At 46.8% G+C, this 17,271-nt stretch overlaps 1 long non-coding RNA gene across 1 annotated transcript; it reads left to right on the top strand.

The window, feature by feature from the left end:
- Positions 1 to 1,375: 1,375 nt before the first annotated feature.
- LOC119374307 (uncharacterized) lies at positions 1,376 to 14,091 on the top strand. Its single transcript, XR_005180133.2, has 4 exons — positions 1,376 to 1,548; positions 1,617 to 1,684; positions 8,874 to 8,951; positions 14,031 to 14,091. It is a non-coding gene; the product is annotated as an uncharacterized LOC119374307 (long non-coding RNA).
- The last annotated feature ends 3,180 nt before the right edge of the window (positions 14,092 to 17,271 follow it).

Below are 17,271 nucleotides of genomic sequence, written 5' to 3'. Positions count from 1 at the left end.
CGGAGCATAAGATGCTTTCGCATCTAAAATAACAAACTCTCTTTCCTTGCTGTTCCATATCTACGCCTGTTCACAACAAGACTAAGAGTTGTAGGTCGGCGTTTGTGGTTTCCTCACTTTTCTTTTGTCCGTGTTTGCACGGCCTATCTTTTTGGAATGAAGACTAACCAGGCATTTTCACCCTGCATCCTTAGCTCCATATCAAACAAGAACACGTTCAAATTTTCTGTTTTTCCTCGTACCATTGACGAATGGTGCGCAGTACCATTATCATTGATTAAATCAGTCGACTCGATTGGCCTGATCAATTTTTTATACATTAACTTTGCAACTGAGATGTTAGTGTTTGTTTATTTTTCGCCTTTCGGAATTCTTTCTTTTCTCTTGTAATTTTACCTCTTCTGCCTGGGCCCATGTAGGCCTGCAGTATGTACCAGACAAATAAATAAATAAATAAATAAATAAATAAATAAATAAATAAATAAATACGGCTTTCGCCTTAACACTCTGGCTTGTTTGCTCCGTCGTCTTCTCCTCTTCTTCGCTACAAAGTGCATAATTAGTGATTTAAGCAACGTGTTTCGGAATTTGAAGATTAGGGCTTCCCAAAATATTCATTCGTTGACCACGCAGGCCAATAAAACACGGTGCGTGGCATCGTTGTACCTCAGCACGTGTACTTTTAAATTCTTGAGCCGGGTTAGCTTGGACTCTATGCAGAGCACTGTTTTTGCCAGCAGTCTTTTTGTCGCACGTTCTTCAATTAGAAGGGTGACAATCAGCGCAAGAACCTGAGAAGGCAGGAACATAAGCAGAGCGCTAGTGTTCTTTCTTTATTTACTCCTTCTCACAATCTAGCGCTATTCATAATTATTTACTGTGGTGCGCCAAGATGTTCAGTTTGCTGCGGGAGCGAACCTCCTGTGAACCCATGAAATCATATGAATGTGTTTTTCCTTTTCGAAAATTATAATCTGTGTAATCGACGTGACGTTTATAAAGCCATTGACCGATTTGACTACGATGTTCGGCTATGTGTCAGAGGCTACGTAGAGCCACATTCTTGGCAATATGACAGGTCTAACTTAGACATCTGCGGTCAGCGTTTTGTTATGGCACGCATGCACAGCAAAGTTCTTGTTAGCTTACGCTGTTTAGATGCCCAGGTAGACAAGTTTTCGAAGTACAGACAAGTTTTTTAAGACTTCTAATTTAATGTGACGATTGACACCTGAAGATTTCTTTGAATGGGTCCCCCGCCTATTTCAGCTACTTTTTTATGGTAAACGATTTTGACTAGTGTATCCTCTGCCCAATACACTGATGAATTGCCATCACAGCAAGGTGGTGTTTAGAGTACGAATCCTGTTTAAAATAGCAGTGACTGATTTCCTGTTTACGCTCATTTCAGTTCGTAGATACGACAGAGAACATCTGGACATATAACACAAGTGAGAGTACGAACGTTATATGTAAAGTGGACAAAGCACAGTTTGCGACCAAGGCATCACTCTTCTTCCATCGGCTATACATAATAGCGGCGGATAAGTAATGCACATATTTCGCACAGGCTCAAAATTAACAACGCACTGAACACTTCTTTTATTTACTTACAGGTTTCACATGTGCTTCATCGCAAAGTTTGATACCCAGCGAAAAGAATGTATGCTTGTCGCTAATCAAGGTAATGCCACTCCAGGGGTCTATCGCGTGTTCCATAGGTCGACATGCCTTTGCAGTAGTGTGAAGTTTGACTTGTTGGTGCTGCGTAATCTATGTTCACGTGGCGCAAAAATCTTTTATGTGTTTTCCTTGTGATAGCGCCCGTCCTCGTCCCTTCTCTTCTGATGTGTCAAAATTTTTGCGCTGCGTGAACAGAGACGATGCATGCGTCCCGAAGGGGAAGCACCATCTCGATTACCGCCGCCAGCGGACGTCATTTCTCGCGAGCGGCGTTTCTGGAGCATGATCATTGTTCTCGCCATTCTGTGACGCCGTCTTATAATGATGGGTCGGTTTAAGCGGCGTGTAAATAATTGCACCGCAATTTCAAATCGGGCACTGCCAACAGTTTCGCCTTCTTATAGGCGCCGCTTCCTGTCGCCGACATAGGAGAAGACAGCCACGGTAGATAAGGGGTTCAGTGCTGTCATCGTGTCAGGAGGTGGCAGGTACAGCATAAAAAAACACAGAAAGAAAAGAAAGAAAGAAAGAAAGAAAGAAAGAAAGAAGGAAAGAAAGAAAGAAAGAAAGAAAGAAAGAAAGAAAGAAAGAAAGAAAGAAAGAAAGAAAGAAAGAAAGAAAGAAAGAAAGAAAAGAAGCGACAGTGGCTGCGAGTTTTCAGCTAACTGCAGAAGCACGGCTAGCCGTGATAATCAAGTTGGGTGGACACCATGTTGTAAGACGCGTGGCTCCACCTATAGGACGTCAAACACGCGAATACCAGCTTCGTGACGCTGCTAATGCTGCACATCCTCTGCAAGAGAAGCACTTCTCTGAAAACTTGTTTCACCAGGTCCGCATTGAGGATCCGCAAAGTTATGTCGAACTTCCAAACGGTATTAATTAGGGGTGTGCGAATATTCGAGAGTTTCAAATATTCGTCGAATATTACATTCGAAATATTCGTATTCGATTCGAAAATCGTGTATTCGAATTGTTTCGAATATTCGATAACTTCGAATTTTCGAAAAATTCGAATATGCGATTCGGTTATCATGCATAAAATAACTCTTAGAATAACAGAGAGTTGAGCTAGTTGGTACGTATTCATTCTAAAAAGAGACAGGGCGTGCAAACACGGACACAAGAAAGAGATCAGGACACCACAAACGCCGACTAACAACTGAAGAGACGCACAACGGCTGAAAAGAAAGAAGGCACGAAAACTTATCTGCGCATGCCCATGCAACCGGCGAACCTATCAATCCGGCACGCGTGGCGGTCTACGTAGAAGATAACTGTTAAGGCATTTGAGTTCATCTTTATGCAAGTTAATCGACGGTTGGCTCACGCATGCGCTACCACTATTCTCGATATGCCATGCTTCAATCATCATTTTGTGTCCGTGTTTGCACGCCCTGTCTCTTTTTAGAATAAAATAACTCGTCTTCCACATTTCTGCTGCGTTCGTATAGCTAAAAACGTTGCCGAGAGGAGCGATAAACATTGTAAGTACGCGGAGGCACGATATCTGCCTGCGACGAGCACCCCAATACGTATGATTTATTGCTGGTGCATCTCCGACGTGCAGCGCTGTTGGCGATCATGTAACCATACATTTTCAATATTATGCGGCCCCGTAACGTGCCGCACTACCACTCGTTCACTATGCGGGAGCAATTCTGAAGAAAGACAGTGTCCAATGTGACTGGTGGCGGACTGTAGGCACCTTCAGATACTCCAGTCTGGCAAAGCTTTGCCCATGTACGTCCCTATACCAGCCAATTCTGTTCCAAGCGAGCGTGCCTTTTCAGTGGCAGGGGGGGGGGGGGTTGGCTCCGTTAGAAGGGAGCGCCTTCTGCCTGATCATGTGGAGCAACTAATATTTCTTCATGATAGCATCTAGTCATTACTTTCATTGTGCCGTGATATTTGCTTGTGTTGTGATGTGCATTGTGCTAGCCTGGACATTGTGTTCTGGAGATAGCAGTGTATGTTGTGTTGCCAGTCAGGCTGTTAATGTTATTTTTTTTTTTCAAATAGCTACATGGTAAATAAAATATTGTTACTGTGGAGGCATTTTTTCTTTGATATTCGATATTCGATTCGATATTCGAAGGTGGATATTCGTATTCGATTCGTATTCGAAAAAATTGATATTCGCACACCCCTAGTATTAATAGTTTGAGGGCCTCAGCCTTCACTTAGGGGTGTCCGTAAGCCGCAACCGGTACAACGTAGCCAGCAACGCAAGAAACAAGTGCCGTTTTAATTTCTAATCCGAACAACCGCCGTCGCAACCATTTCGTTCCTTCACTCACTATCTTGGGGAACGCCAGTGAAACTTCGCGCAAGAGGTCGCGGGCGTGCACTTGGGTTTTGAAAGTAAGCCACTTGTCTCTCTCAGTCAACAACAGAAGCCGACATACTAACGCAAATACAGCGTGTTCCACAATATTCAAAAAAAAAAAAAATGCCAGGCCTGCGCTGAAACCGCAGCACAGTCACAGCGAAAGATGGAAGAGCGGCGTTTCTAGAGCCCGTTAAGCTCTCTTAGGGCTACAATACAAGTACACTAGAAAGGTACCCACTACGCCATAAATCACAATTTTTGCGAACTTAGGAAGCACCTACTAAGCCATTATTCGTCATTCTGCGGAGAAGCGAGGCACCAGCTACACGTCTGTAAGGCATTATGTGCACTTTGCTGACGCGACGACTGATGACGATGAAGAATTATGGCTCAGCACTTTGTAATGGGTTGGAATCTTTAAACGGCCCACCAGTTATGTTTTTTGCATTGGGTGACGCCCGATCGCTATTTCCCTCTCCCGTCATGCTGTATAACATACGTTGACGTGGGAGAGAGACGGGGCGGGGGGGGGGGGTAGTCGCGAAGAACTTTACTGAGACCCCGAGGAAATGGATCATGCGCTTATGGGCTTCCTTGGCAACCAATACAAGTGCATTTGCGAGGAACCCACTACGCTATAAATCAGTGTAATTTTACTGAGACCCCGAGGAAGTGGATCATGCGCTTATGGGCTTCCTTGGCAACCAATTCAAGTGCACTTGCGAGGAACCCACTACGCTATAAATCATTGTAGTTTTTGAGAAGTAGGGCAGCAGGCACTGTGCCATTTTTCGTCATTCTACGGAGAGCGTTGGTACCTGCTAAACCCATGTCAGGCATTTTGCACACTTTGTTGATGCTGTGCCTGATGACGATGAAGAATTATGGCAGAGTCTTTTGTAATGGGTTAGAAGCAATCAACAACCTACTCAACAATTCGCATTGTGTGACGCCTGGTTACAGAATTCGCGTTGTGCGACGCTTGGTGCTTATTTTACTCTTCTACCACGCTATATTGCATATGCTAATGTGGTTCCTTCCCGACATGAAGCCTGTATGGGACCTTTTTGCAAAGCAGTTTCAAGCACCGGCATGGCTCAGAGGTTGAATGCTGGGCTCCCACGCAGAGGGCCCAGGCTCGAACCTCGTTCCATCCTGGCATTTTTTTCTTATTTCGTTTTTTTTCTTATTTCGAGCGATACTGGTTACGGGCACCTGTGGCGGCGGCGGCGGCGGACAACTACGGCGCCAAACACGGCCGGTGAAATGATCTCATAACAGCTTTCGCTGTAAAACCAACCGAAGCAAGAGCAACGTAGGACATGGTAAATAGACGTGAAGGGCAAACAAACAAGCGAATGCTACCAACAGGAAACAAACAAAAAAACTCGCTTTGATAGACGCTCCATACTTCGGTTGCCCTCGCTCCGCCGCCTGTCAAGGAGAAAACGCTCCGTGCGACGCGTCACCATGCACATCTCTTGTGAAACCCAGAATCCAACAGCCACCGGCGTCGCATCACCTGCCTTCTTCTCATGGGCAGCCTCCATCCGAGCCACCGTCTTGCCGACTTTTATACGTCATTCTGTGTCATTCTGTGGCTCGTATGATGGATGGTAATGTGGCGCGCGCCTCAAAGAGGTTTCGGCCTGTACGTGCTGCAGAGGAGGGCCCAAAGGCCCGATGCTCAAGCACTATTAAAGGTACCAAACGCGCCTAAGCTCAGATGACACGTACACAAAGGCATGCGCCTTTCGCCAACAGTGCCTAGCGAGGAGTCAAGTATGTCCACACCAAAGGAACAGCAGCGCACACTAACTCAAGGCTAGCCAGTCAACAAACCCCATGGCAGATATCTAGTAAACTGTTGAAACTGAAATAATGCGTACGTTCATATCGATATGGTAGAAGCATGTATAAGTAATTTACACTAAATTTATTTCCCCTCGCGCCGCTCTTTTCACAAATGCGAATTCTGTTTTCACTCACGCTGTACATAATGCAGCAAATCAAAGTTCAAGTTTCCAATAGCGACATTCATGCATTCATCGCAGCGTTGGCGGTGGTGCAAAACATTTATTTGGACTATGTACGAGTGATAGGCCTTAAGGGCCGACCCTGTACAAACTCTAGGAGGAGTCCCTATTCTGGGACCCATGTGGCTTCCACGGCAGCACGCGCCCTGGCCACGAGGGCTCCTTGGCCCTCCAAGGCCGAGCAGCCGAGCAGGGAAGCCTCCCAGCTTCCTCGGGGAGGGGGGTGATTGGGGGGAACCCCGGATTAGATGGGCATGCCTACACCATCTGGAAAGTATCCGCAAGCGGATGATCACAGTGCGGGCATTCCCCGGAGAAGGCCTGATTGAAATGCTTAAGTATCGCCGGGCACAATACTGTGTTGGTGTATAGATGTAAGAGCCAGCACTCGTCAGCCTTACCAGTCAGACGCAGCGAACGTACCATGGAAACTGTCGGCTGCATTTCTTCAAGTTCTTCATTCTGTGTGGGAAGATACTGGCAAGTTATCGTTTCTTTATTTTGCAGAGGCGTAATTTTTCAGCCTGCTTGAAAGTGCTGACATTTATATTGCTTTGGCTTTCTTTTCGTGCTCCTATTTCCGTTTAATTCAGTGAATCAATAAATGTGTGAATGTCCATGTAATTTATTAGTGATCAAGAAAAAATGACAGTTTTGCCGCAATGGCGAAGCAATGAATACTATAGCAACAAATTGTAATGTAATACGAAGAAACTGTAGGAGCTTGACAAGTGTTGATGACGGGGCGAGTTCACTTGTCGTATTCGAACTAGTACAGTGCATCGCAGAAAATGAAGAAACGCTGGAACCGGCCGAACGAAAGGGCAGAGCGCTATGCTTTCGCTCCCCAGGGCTGTGTCCCCTCTCCTTTGCCCGTCTCGACCGTTCCTTTATTTTCCGCGTTGCGCTGTACCAGTTGAAGCTATAGCAGCTGACTGATTTAGCAAACATGCCCGCTGCAGCGAGCGAAGTGTTCTTCGTCTAGTCTATAGCTTCAGCGCAAACTTTGCGATGAAAGCACAACACGTAAGAAGCTACGAGCCGTCTGTTGAGCCCATCCCAACACATAAGCGCGCGAGCACGGTTGGCCATACCATGTAGTTCAAGCAAGAGGACCGGACGCGCGCAGCCCTTGAAAGCCCGCACTTTGGCCCTTTGCTCCATCTGGCGGGTGATAGTGAATAAGCATCAGCCACGCTGAAGCACTTCAGTGCCCACCACTAACGGTAAATGGTTCATATATATAGCTCGCCATTTGTGTGGTAGAGGGTGTACTCCTTTGTGTGTTCTATATATATATATATATATATATATATTATATATATATATATATATATATATATATATATATATATACACGCCGAGGCAAAAACCCACCGAGACGACAGTGCCCATATAATCGCTGTCCCAATAGGAGATGGAAAATTAAATTTTTCACGCAAGAACACGTCGAGCTTGGCTTTCCCCCACTGCCCCGGTAGCAGATGGGTGCTGATTGTATTTTTTAATAGCGAAGCTGTTCTAGCTCGGCGTAAAATGCGTGGCCGTACCCGATAACCATCATTATCATGAACGGGTATGTGCCACAGAATTTGGGCAAATCCCACTACTCACCTCTGCAGCGTGGCCTGTAATAACCCTGATGGGTGAGAGAACGAATACAGGGGAAGAAAGAAAGAAAGAAAGAAAGAAAGAAAGAAATACAGAAACAGTGACACAAAAAAAGGTAACAAAGAAAGCAAGAGAGAGAGAAATTCCCGCCGGAAAGGAAATCTTCACGAGGCGGGATTCGAACCCGCGAACCCTCGATCCCAAGGCAAGCGTCCTAACCACTCGACTACCTGGGCACGCTAGGAGAGCATAGCATAGCCTTGTATACTATAGTGTAGCAATGGGGGTAGGAAAGAAAAGTGAGCATGGGGAGGAGAGATCTGATGATGAGCAGGAGGGAAAGAAGGAGGGAAGAGAGTAAAGTGTAGCACAGAGCGAATCAGAAAGAGAGAAATAGAGAGAAAGAAATGCAGAAAGGAAAAGAGATAAGATGAACGAAAGAGAAAGAGAGAAATGGAGAGAGAGGAAAAAATATAGAAATAAAGAGAAAGCGAGCATCGCGCCGCCTGGCGACCAGATACCCCACCACCTGGCCAAGCCGCGCATGCGCTGCAGCTAAGCCACGCCCACTGACGGAGACATCGCGTGCAACCTCCGCTCTATTGAGAACTCAAGTTGAAGCTTGGGCGCGACGTTCGCGCGGCTGAGCTATGCGTTATTGGGGGTAAACGATGCCCGCGAAAGCGGTTTGTCGCAGGATTTGCGAGCGGCGGCGGCGGCGGCGGCAAGGATACTTTTGCGCATGCGCTACTCATTCGGGCCAGAGCACTGTTAGTCAGTTATAGTTACATTGTGACGCACCACAGCTGTAATCCGAGAGCTCCGCGCGTGCGCGGGAGTGGGGGCGGCAGTCTTGTGGCCGTGGATGCCCCCAGTTGCAATAAGAGCAGTGGCGCCGCTCGACGTTGCTTAGAAAGCCTATAGTGCATAGCGTGGCTGCGCCCGATCGTGTCCAGGGAGTCATGGGGCGTTCTAAGAGAGTGCGTGCTCCAGAGGAAGAAGCCGCGCGTCTCGAAGCTAGACGTGTCGGTCGACAGGGAGTGCGAGCGGCGACGGCTCCGCGCTTCGCTGTGCCAACCTTAGCGTGACTTAATGCAAACAGCCCGCTTTTTTTTCATTTCATTATAGAATTTTCACCTTGATGTACAGAAATGTGTGAGTACCGCAGACAAGAATTTCAATTCTTCTATTCTTCACCCCTTCCATTTCAGGCAGGGAGCACAAGGAGTGTATGGTTTATTACAATAGACGTTTTGGATGTGCAGTTATTAGTGTGAAACTCCAAAACGGTGGGTTCGCGAGTTTTCATTTATTTCGCACGTTCCTCTGATATAACAGGTATTTACTAAATGTGTCGTTTTATGCATCATCCGCGTATGCGCATTTTTACTGAGCACGTGGCGACATGTTTACATATGCGGCTTTGATGGCCAGAATGAACTGTAGTCGGAGTGCTAGAACTCACGCAAGCTTGCAATTCAGCACAAAGCTCCATGTGATTTACCACTACCATTATAAGCGCACGTTATATATCGAAACCAAGCTGTTTCTGTGCTTCCTGGGCGATGCTGTGCTGCCTTCCTCCGCTCATACATTTAAGCCGCGGGCTGTACGCTTCGCGAGTGCGTGTGTCAGCTGTTTTTGAATGAAGCAAGGCGTGAACGAACGAATGGTGCGCCGTTAACCCAACAAAGAAGAAGCTGATCGTGTGTTTCAGCTGGATACAATCAGTACATGATGCTATTTGACTACGCACTAGTCACGTACAATCTTTCTGTTCGCACGTTAACATATTGACGGAAGGTGTGAGGCACTCACGCATGGCGGATCTCCGGAGCGGCCGCCAAGTCACCACTCCAGTTGTGTCTAATGCCAAGGATATTGCGTCAGCCTCCTCACCCACGGCTCCTGAAGAACAGTAAACAGTCCTGCTATTTGGGAGGTGCTGCTTTAGGCTAGTGGGTACGACAAACGGCTTATGGGCGTATGATCTTGCGTTGCAAAGTCACTACCGCCTGCGTTTTTCCGTTCACATTTGTTTTCCATGTATACATTAAATTTCGCTATGGCGATTATGGAGACGAAGTTAGGACGCAAATGAGACTTGCGCGGACAAGTGGCGCGAGGATAACACAGGCTTTCGAGAGCGGGGGGACGTGGCGTTGCTGGGTCATCCTCATTCTACTCACGCAACAGGTGCTGCGCCAACGCGAGAGCAAGTGCACTGTTCGCTTCACTCTGTTCCGTTGAGATGCGCGCGTTAGATGGCTTCACTGCGAAGGAACAGTTAGGTGCCGTTTACTTGGGACAGATCCCGAGTTTTTCGCTCTATGAGCCACATGACGCTTACGAGCCTCAACAGCTAACTGGTGGACCCGCCCTCCCGCGTGTGATACAGCAACAGTGAGTATGCTAATACAGTGAAACCTCGGTGATACGAATCTCACGGGACCACCAAAAATATTCGTATCACCCGAAATAAGTATCACCAGCAAGCATGGCAAATTAGCATGCGACAAAAGAAAGCTGGCGTACATTATAATTTATTATTTTTCAGGGCCGCAGCAACGTCAGGAAGAACCCTGAATGATTGTCAGTTAACCCTTTAGATGTCGGCAATCATACCAGCACTCGTAAATATACGGCCCGTACGCGCGTATTCAATTAATGAAACAGGTGCGTTGTGACCCACGACAGCAGTAGCCCCTTCCAAATTTTAGTACGCTTTTTTGCATGACACCGTAGTACTGCAGCGGAAGTAACAGAAGAAGCGCTTCGACTCGAGGGATCAAGGCTACAAAATTAGAGAACCACGGTCCTGTGTTATGATTTTGGTATCGCGGAGGTGCTGGGGATGTTTTTTGGGAGATTTATGGACGTGCCCGCACAAGTGCGACCTCAGCGGTCGTGCGTGTTGACGTTGTCAGGCCTGACTCCTTCGCCAAGACCGTCCTCGCCTTCTTTCGGTCCTCGTCCACCTTTCATAGGATGTGTGATGCACGAGGCTGGTACGTGTAAACACAGCACAACGAAAGCAGCCCACGTCGACGCGTTAGGAAAAAAAAAGCATGCCGTTAATGTCATCTGTGATCTAAACGCGAAGGCACACGGAGGCACATAAGAGCCTCAAAGATTCACGCACACAATCTCGGAGGCCGTGACGCGTCTTGAAGGTTTATTCTGACCGTAACAAAAGTGTTTTCCTTAAATCGTGATTCTCACGATATGGAGGGGCGGCGCGCATGCCCACGCTTACGTTCCCGCGCTCGCACGTGCTTGGCGCGTCTCCCGCGACAGCGCGGACAGCACCTCTTCGTACCTGGGCGAGCGTACGTTCGTATCAAACGTCGCTGGGTGAAAATCGATTCGCAAAAACCGTACTCCATTACAATGCAGGCCAATGGGCCTTGGCCGGTACCAACGAAAAATTCGTATCATCCGGAATTTCGTATGAGCTGTGATCGTATCACCGAGGTTTCACTGTAATGATTACGAATGTCAGCGCGGAGGATAAGAAGTATGCATGAGTGCGGGACATTGGAATGGGGGCCCTGGGATTTCTGGTGCGTGCACCCCCGAAAGAAAGGGTGCAGTTAAGCGTGCATCTCCTCTAGTGAGCGCGGCCGTGAAGTTTTCACTACGTTCCATCGCGGCTCTTCGCATAGGCGGCGTGTGTGCCCTATCTTATATGTAATAAGTGGTGGCTTCTAGGCGGAGTTACATATAAAGGATTGTATGCGTTGTGTTCCCGTTAGACTGACGCCAGATGTCACGCGATATCAAGGTTTTGGAGGCGCTTTGACGGCAGAGGCAATGCGATGCGTTAGCTAAGCCACGTCTGCGCCCTTCATGTTGCTGCCGTTGTGATAGGAAATGTGTAATCGTGTGCGGATCATTGCTGTGGTACGTGCCCCCGGTAAGCGTTGTGGGGAACCCTTCATAACAACCCGATCACCACCCTCGCCCATGACCGCGATAGAAGTGATAAGACCCAGCAGCGAATGTCACTGCGCTGCACCCGGATCGAGACATGCTTCATAAGCTGGCACGGCGAGCGGCCAAAGGGGAATGGTCGGCGAACTTGCTTGAGGTGCGCGTTGTGCGCGGCGTGCGGTCCGCCAGGGCCAAGGTTAACGGCACCGGCACGGAAGTGTTCGGGGAAGTTTGCGTTTATGTATTTTCATTTGTTGTCTCAACAGGTTTAAAGCTTGCTTAATAAATGGTTTTCGAGTTACCCCAACGTCGACGAGCGGCCCATTTCTTTGGAGTAGACGGCGAACCCCACAGCGTAGAAACGTTACTTCGTACAGTTGTGTAATACATCTATGTCGCTATGAATGCGTTGCCTTTTCAGAAAAAGTGCGACTATTTTTTTGTGTATGGGAGCTCAGTGTTGTTACCCTGAAGTAATCATTGGTTATAGCTTATCTAGTCATCACTTTTCTCAGAAATTCCAAAGATATAAATTAATTAATAAATAAATAATAATTAAATAAATAATTAGTAAATAATAAATAAATGTAGTCGGAAGTATTCTCGCTGACCCAGAAGAAATATTTGCAAATGAAGATACGCGCATCGAAGAAACAAAAACAACTGATAATTGATTAACTAAAGCTACGGCCGGTGGACTGGCCTTCGCCAGAGGATATATTGTTACACTGTGCCGTCATTTTTAATCCATTGGACGCGATATATATATATATATATATATATATATATATATATATATATATATATATATATATATATATCATCATCATCATCATCATCATCAGCCTGTCTACGCCCACTGCAGGGCAAAGGCCTCTCCCATGTTCCGCCAATCAACCCGGTCCTGTGCTTTCTGTTGCCACGTTATACCTGCAAACTTCTTAATCTCATCTACCCACCTAATTTTCTGTCTTCCCCTCACGCGTTTGCCCTCTCTTGGAATCCAGTCAGTTACCCTTAATGACCACCGGTTATCCTGCCGACGTGCTACGTGGCCGGCCCATATCCATTTCTTCTTCTTAATTTCAACTATGATATCCTTAATCCCTGTTTGTTCCCTGACCCACTCTGCTCTCTTCCTGTCTCTTAAGGTTACACCTATCATTTTCCTTTCCATCGCTCGCTGCGTCGTCCTCAATTTAAGTTGAACCCTCTTTGTTAGTCTCCAGGTTTCTGCTCCGTAGGTAAGTACCGGTAAGATGCAGCTGTTATATACCTTCCTCTTGAGAGATAGTGGTAGACTACCATTCATGATTTGATAATGCTTGCCGAATGAGCCCCATCCCATCCTTATTCTTCTAGTTATTTCACTCTCATGGTTCGGCTCCGCGGTTACTACCTGTCCTAAGTAGACGTACTCCTTTACAACTTCCAGCGTCTCGCCACCTATCGCGAAGCGCTGTTCTCTGCCAAGATTGTTCCACATTACTTTAGTTTTATGCATATTAATTTTCAGACCTACTCTTCTACTTTCCGTATCCAGTTCAGTAATCATGAGCTGTAATTCGTCTCCCGCGTTACTCATCAATGCAATGTCATCAGCGAAGCGCAGGTTACTGTGATACTCTCCATTAACTCTTATCCCTAATTCTTCCCAATCTAGGGCCCTGAAAACCTCCTGTAAACACGCGGTGAATAGCATTGGGGAGATCGTGTCTCCCTGTCGTACGCCCTTCTTTATTGGGATTCTGTCGCTTTCTTTATGAAGGACTATAGTGGCTGTGGATGCGCTGTAGATTTCTTCCATTATGTTTATATAGGCTTCGTCGATGCCCTGATTCCGCAGTGCTTGCATGACTGCTGATGTCTCCACCGAATCAAATGCCTTCTCGTAATCTATGAAGGCTATGTATAGGGGTTCGTTGTATTCCGCGCATTTCTCTATCACCTGATTGATGGTATGAATATGGTCTATTGTTGAGAAGCCTGTACGAAATCCTGCCTGGTCCCTTGGTTGATTAAACTCTAATGTCGTATTAATTCTGTTAGCAATTACTTTTGTGAATAGCTTGTAGACAACGGACAGTAAGCTGGGACAGTAAGCTATATATATATATAGCTGGGGTTTAACGTCCCAAAACAACGATATGATTATGAGAGACGCCGTAGTGGAGGGCTCCGGAAATTTCGACCACCTGGGGTACACAGGCCTAAAACATTTTCGCCTCCATCAAAAATGCAGCCGCCGTGGTCGGGATTCGATTCCGTGGCCTTCAGGTCAGCAGTCGAGCGCCATAACCATTAGACCACCTTGGTGGGGCACAAACACACACATATATATGAATAAGTTTATAAAATAGTAAGTTTAAGTTCATGTAAGTTTTTAAGAACCGTGGACATCGTGAGAACTTCACTTTTCGTCCTTTTATTTCTAGGTAAAGGCCGCTATTACGACCTTCGGATTCAGACTTCCTTCATAAGGGCAGGCCCAAGCCCGGAATGCGTGCTAATGTTTGAGAAGCACACGAAACATGGGCGGAATATATATGAACCGCAATGCCCGGCAATACTCAGACGCAACCGAATGCCATCGTTTCGTACGGCGCCAACGTGTCATCCTTCTAAACGGTCATGAATCAGCAATATACCTTGACGAGGTTCAAGCATTGTGCTTGCGTTGAAGATTTTTTTTAAAAACATTCGCAGATCCCACAAGGTAAATGTAAATCGTAGCGAAGCTTCCATAGAAGCCCATACGTTCAGAAAATGGCGGCTCATCAGCTGCTCATGGGGCTTAGCGCCATCTGTGTGAGGAGGGAACACTTCCGGCGGAACAAAAAATAAAGCGGATGTGATGCAATATCCGGTAAAAAGTGACGTCATTTTGTAACTAGCGCGAAATTTGACCTCAAAAAATATTTTTCTTAGGCCCCTTATCGCTAAGGGCTCGTGCTACGGCGAGCCGGCAACCCCTTGGCGAGGGCGCTTGAAGCCAACGCTAGCTAAACTAATATCGACCCGTGACTAAACAGCGGTGTTTAAGTGTACCGCCGTTCAATTCGCCTTGGCTTTGCTAGGAAGCCTTATTTTTGGAGCTTTTATTCTGCGTTCCTGTCATGTTCCATAGAGTGAATAAAGTAGACAGCAGCGTACCTCTCATGTTTGCAACGTTGCTGATGTTCTTCGCGCATGCGCAGGGGACTTAAGAGCGCATTGCATGTGTGCTTCAGTTCTAACGAGAAGTAATGACGCCTGGTCACGCCAAAATAATGATATTTCAGTTTTATTCAATGGTCACAATAACGCAATTTTATCACACCCTACACAATGCGCAACAAATGTCGTAATAAGTACAAAAAGTGCGTACACTACATGCACTATGTTTTGCCTTAGGTTCCGATAAATTACCTTACGTGCAACGTATCAAGACATGCGAGTTGTAGCGCGACAGATAACTTAGCGATCTGCTCACCGATAGCAGGAAATAAAGTAGGCACTGCGTGTTCACGAAGGAAACCGGGCAGCAGGAATACTGATCCATGAAAATCCACCAAGCACACTACTCCGAACCGTTGCCCCGGTGTCTTATCTAGAAGACAAGGCTCGCCAGGCATACGCGTGTTGCTATTGCATCCTTGGAACATCACATCGTTTCCGCGAGTACCGAGGAAAGCGTTCGGCGTGAAATGTTAGCCGCGTCGTGCCGTTGCCCGTTGAACAACGCAGCCAACACGTTCACCAACGATGAAACGCACCTCGCAACTTCGCGAACACCAAAACTCAAATTCTCACCACAATAATTCACATAACGCATGCAAGTGCGAAACACCAGAACACGTGAGGGGGCGTGTCGTTGCAGACGAGTTTACGAGCGCGCCTTTCCATGCCCCGCAAGGGCTGCATTGAATAACAATGACGTGCGCCTCTCTACAGGGGGTGCTAAGAAAAAGGTTTTTCGTAATAATTAAACACTATCTTACATTCTTGGCACATTGCGCATACATAATATTGTTCACGAAATAAATGTAATTTGTAAAACATAAAGATTGCTTTACGTTTGAATAAAACTTGGTTTTTCGCTATTAGTGTTTGTTCCCTCCAAACATAGTCGCGCTTCAATCGCAGCACCCATAACTCCCCTTGCTGGTGTCGTTGGCAATAGGTTTTGAACCGTTTATCGCCCGAAGCTTCGCGACCTATTTGAATCGACCTTGTAACGTCTATCGAAGAGAAGAAAAAAATACAATAAATTAGATGGGGAAATATCAATGGTGGGAGAATTCAAGAGAAACAAAGAAGACATAGACATAAATAGACACAAAAGAGAAAATTAAAGACAGTGATTAAGAAAGAAAGAGAAAAAACATGGCGGATTCCTCCGTCGTCAGAATCGGTAATCCACGAAGTGAATGCACAAAGGTAGCTGAGCGTTTATTGTGCACTGTTTCGCCGCAAGGGCGAGGCAATGAATCTGATACCAACAAATTGAAATGTCACGCGAGGAACGGCAAGCAGCTCGAAATTTTCAGCGTGCTGCTCAAGCACAAAGGACGCACGAAACGAACACACACACAGGACGAGCGCCAACTAACAACTGTCACAGTTGTCATTTCTTTGTGTTTGAGCAGAGCGCTCCTTTAGCAAACGCAGCCGCTGCAGCGAGCGCTCTGTAACTTCAGCGTAAGCTTGCGGTGAATGTACAAGACTCAAGCAAGACGTGCAAACCACGTTATCACGAGATAGGCGCACGCGCACAGGCGATCACGCCCTGTAGGGTCGAGTACAATTGGGTGCGCGCGCGCATCGCGCCGAGCGGGGCGACGACCTTTAGAGCCTTTACTTTAGAGCGCGCCCTTCGCGCCATCTCGCTTGTGATAACGAAAATAACTGCTTCCGAGCTGTGCGTACCGTCAGGCGGTAAATCGTGTATGTAAACAGCTCGGGGTTAGTACGTTGAAGAGCGTAGGCTTTGTGGCCGAGTCGTTTCGCGCCGCGCTGCGGAGCGGGGGGTCGTGAGTTCGATTCCCGGCGACGGAACTTTTTCTTTCAGTTTCTTCTTTGTCACCTGTTGGTGTACATATTACAACGCCATATCCATAAAACATTTTCGTGTTAAAACAACAAGAACCGCTTCGCACTGCCTTCAGGTTTGGCACCCCTAGTGCGAAGTTGACTTCGTTTCTTTTTGCTACAGTAGCCACCCACGTGTCATCACCGCCGGATGAGACGACTCCGAGAAAGGCGGCGTTTTAAAGGAAATGTGGAGTCCTTCTGAAAAAAAAAATCACGCCATATCCACGAAGTGAATGATGATGAGTGGGCGAAGCTCCGCAGGTAATCTGGTAAACCGCCAACCCCGTAAATTTTGCCCACTCGATCATCATACAAAGACCTGACACACAAACGCGGGGGTCCTCATATATGACGTTAAGCTCAGGAGAACGTTTGTTGTCGACGTTGCCGTTTTGCCTTTCGAGGGCGAGAGCGCCTTCACGATTGTTTTCATCCATGGCAGAAAGAGAATGTGTGGTCTGCAACACGCTTATACTTCATGGTCATCAGCGTCATCGTTATCACGTGTAGTGGGTACATTCCACTATACTGGAACGCGCATATTCTTCATGGTCATCAGTAGTCATCGTCATGGAACGCGCTTATACTTCATGGTCATCAGCG

Source organism: Rhipicephalus sanguineus, chromosome 11 (assembly GCF_013339695.2).
Source record: "Rhipicephalus sanguineus isolate Rsan-2018 chromosome 11, BIME_Rsan_1.4, whole genome shotgun sequence".
NCBI lineage: Eukaryota > Metazoa > Arthropoda > Arachnida > Ixodida > Ixodidae > Rhipicephalus > Rhipicephalus sanguineus.
The sequence above is the reverse complement of the archived record's forward strand: the minus strand, read 5'-3'. Positions and strand labels throughout refer to the sequence as shown.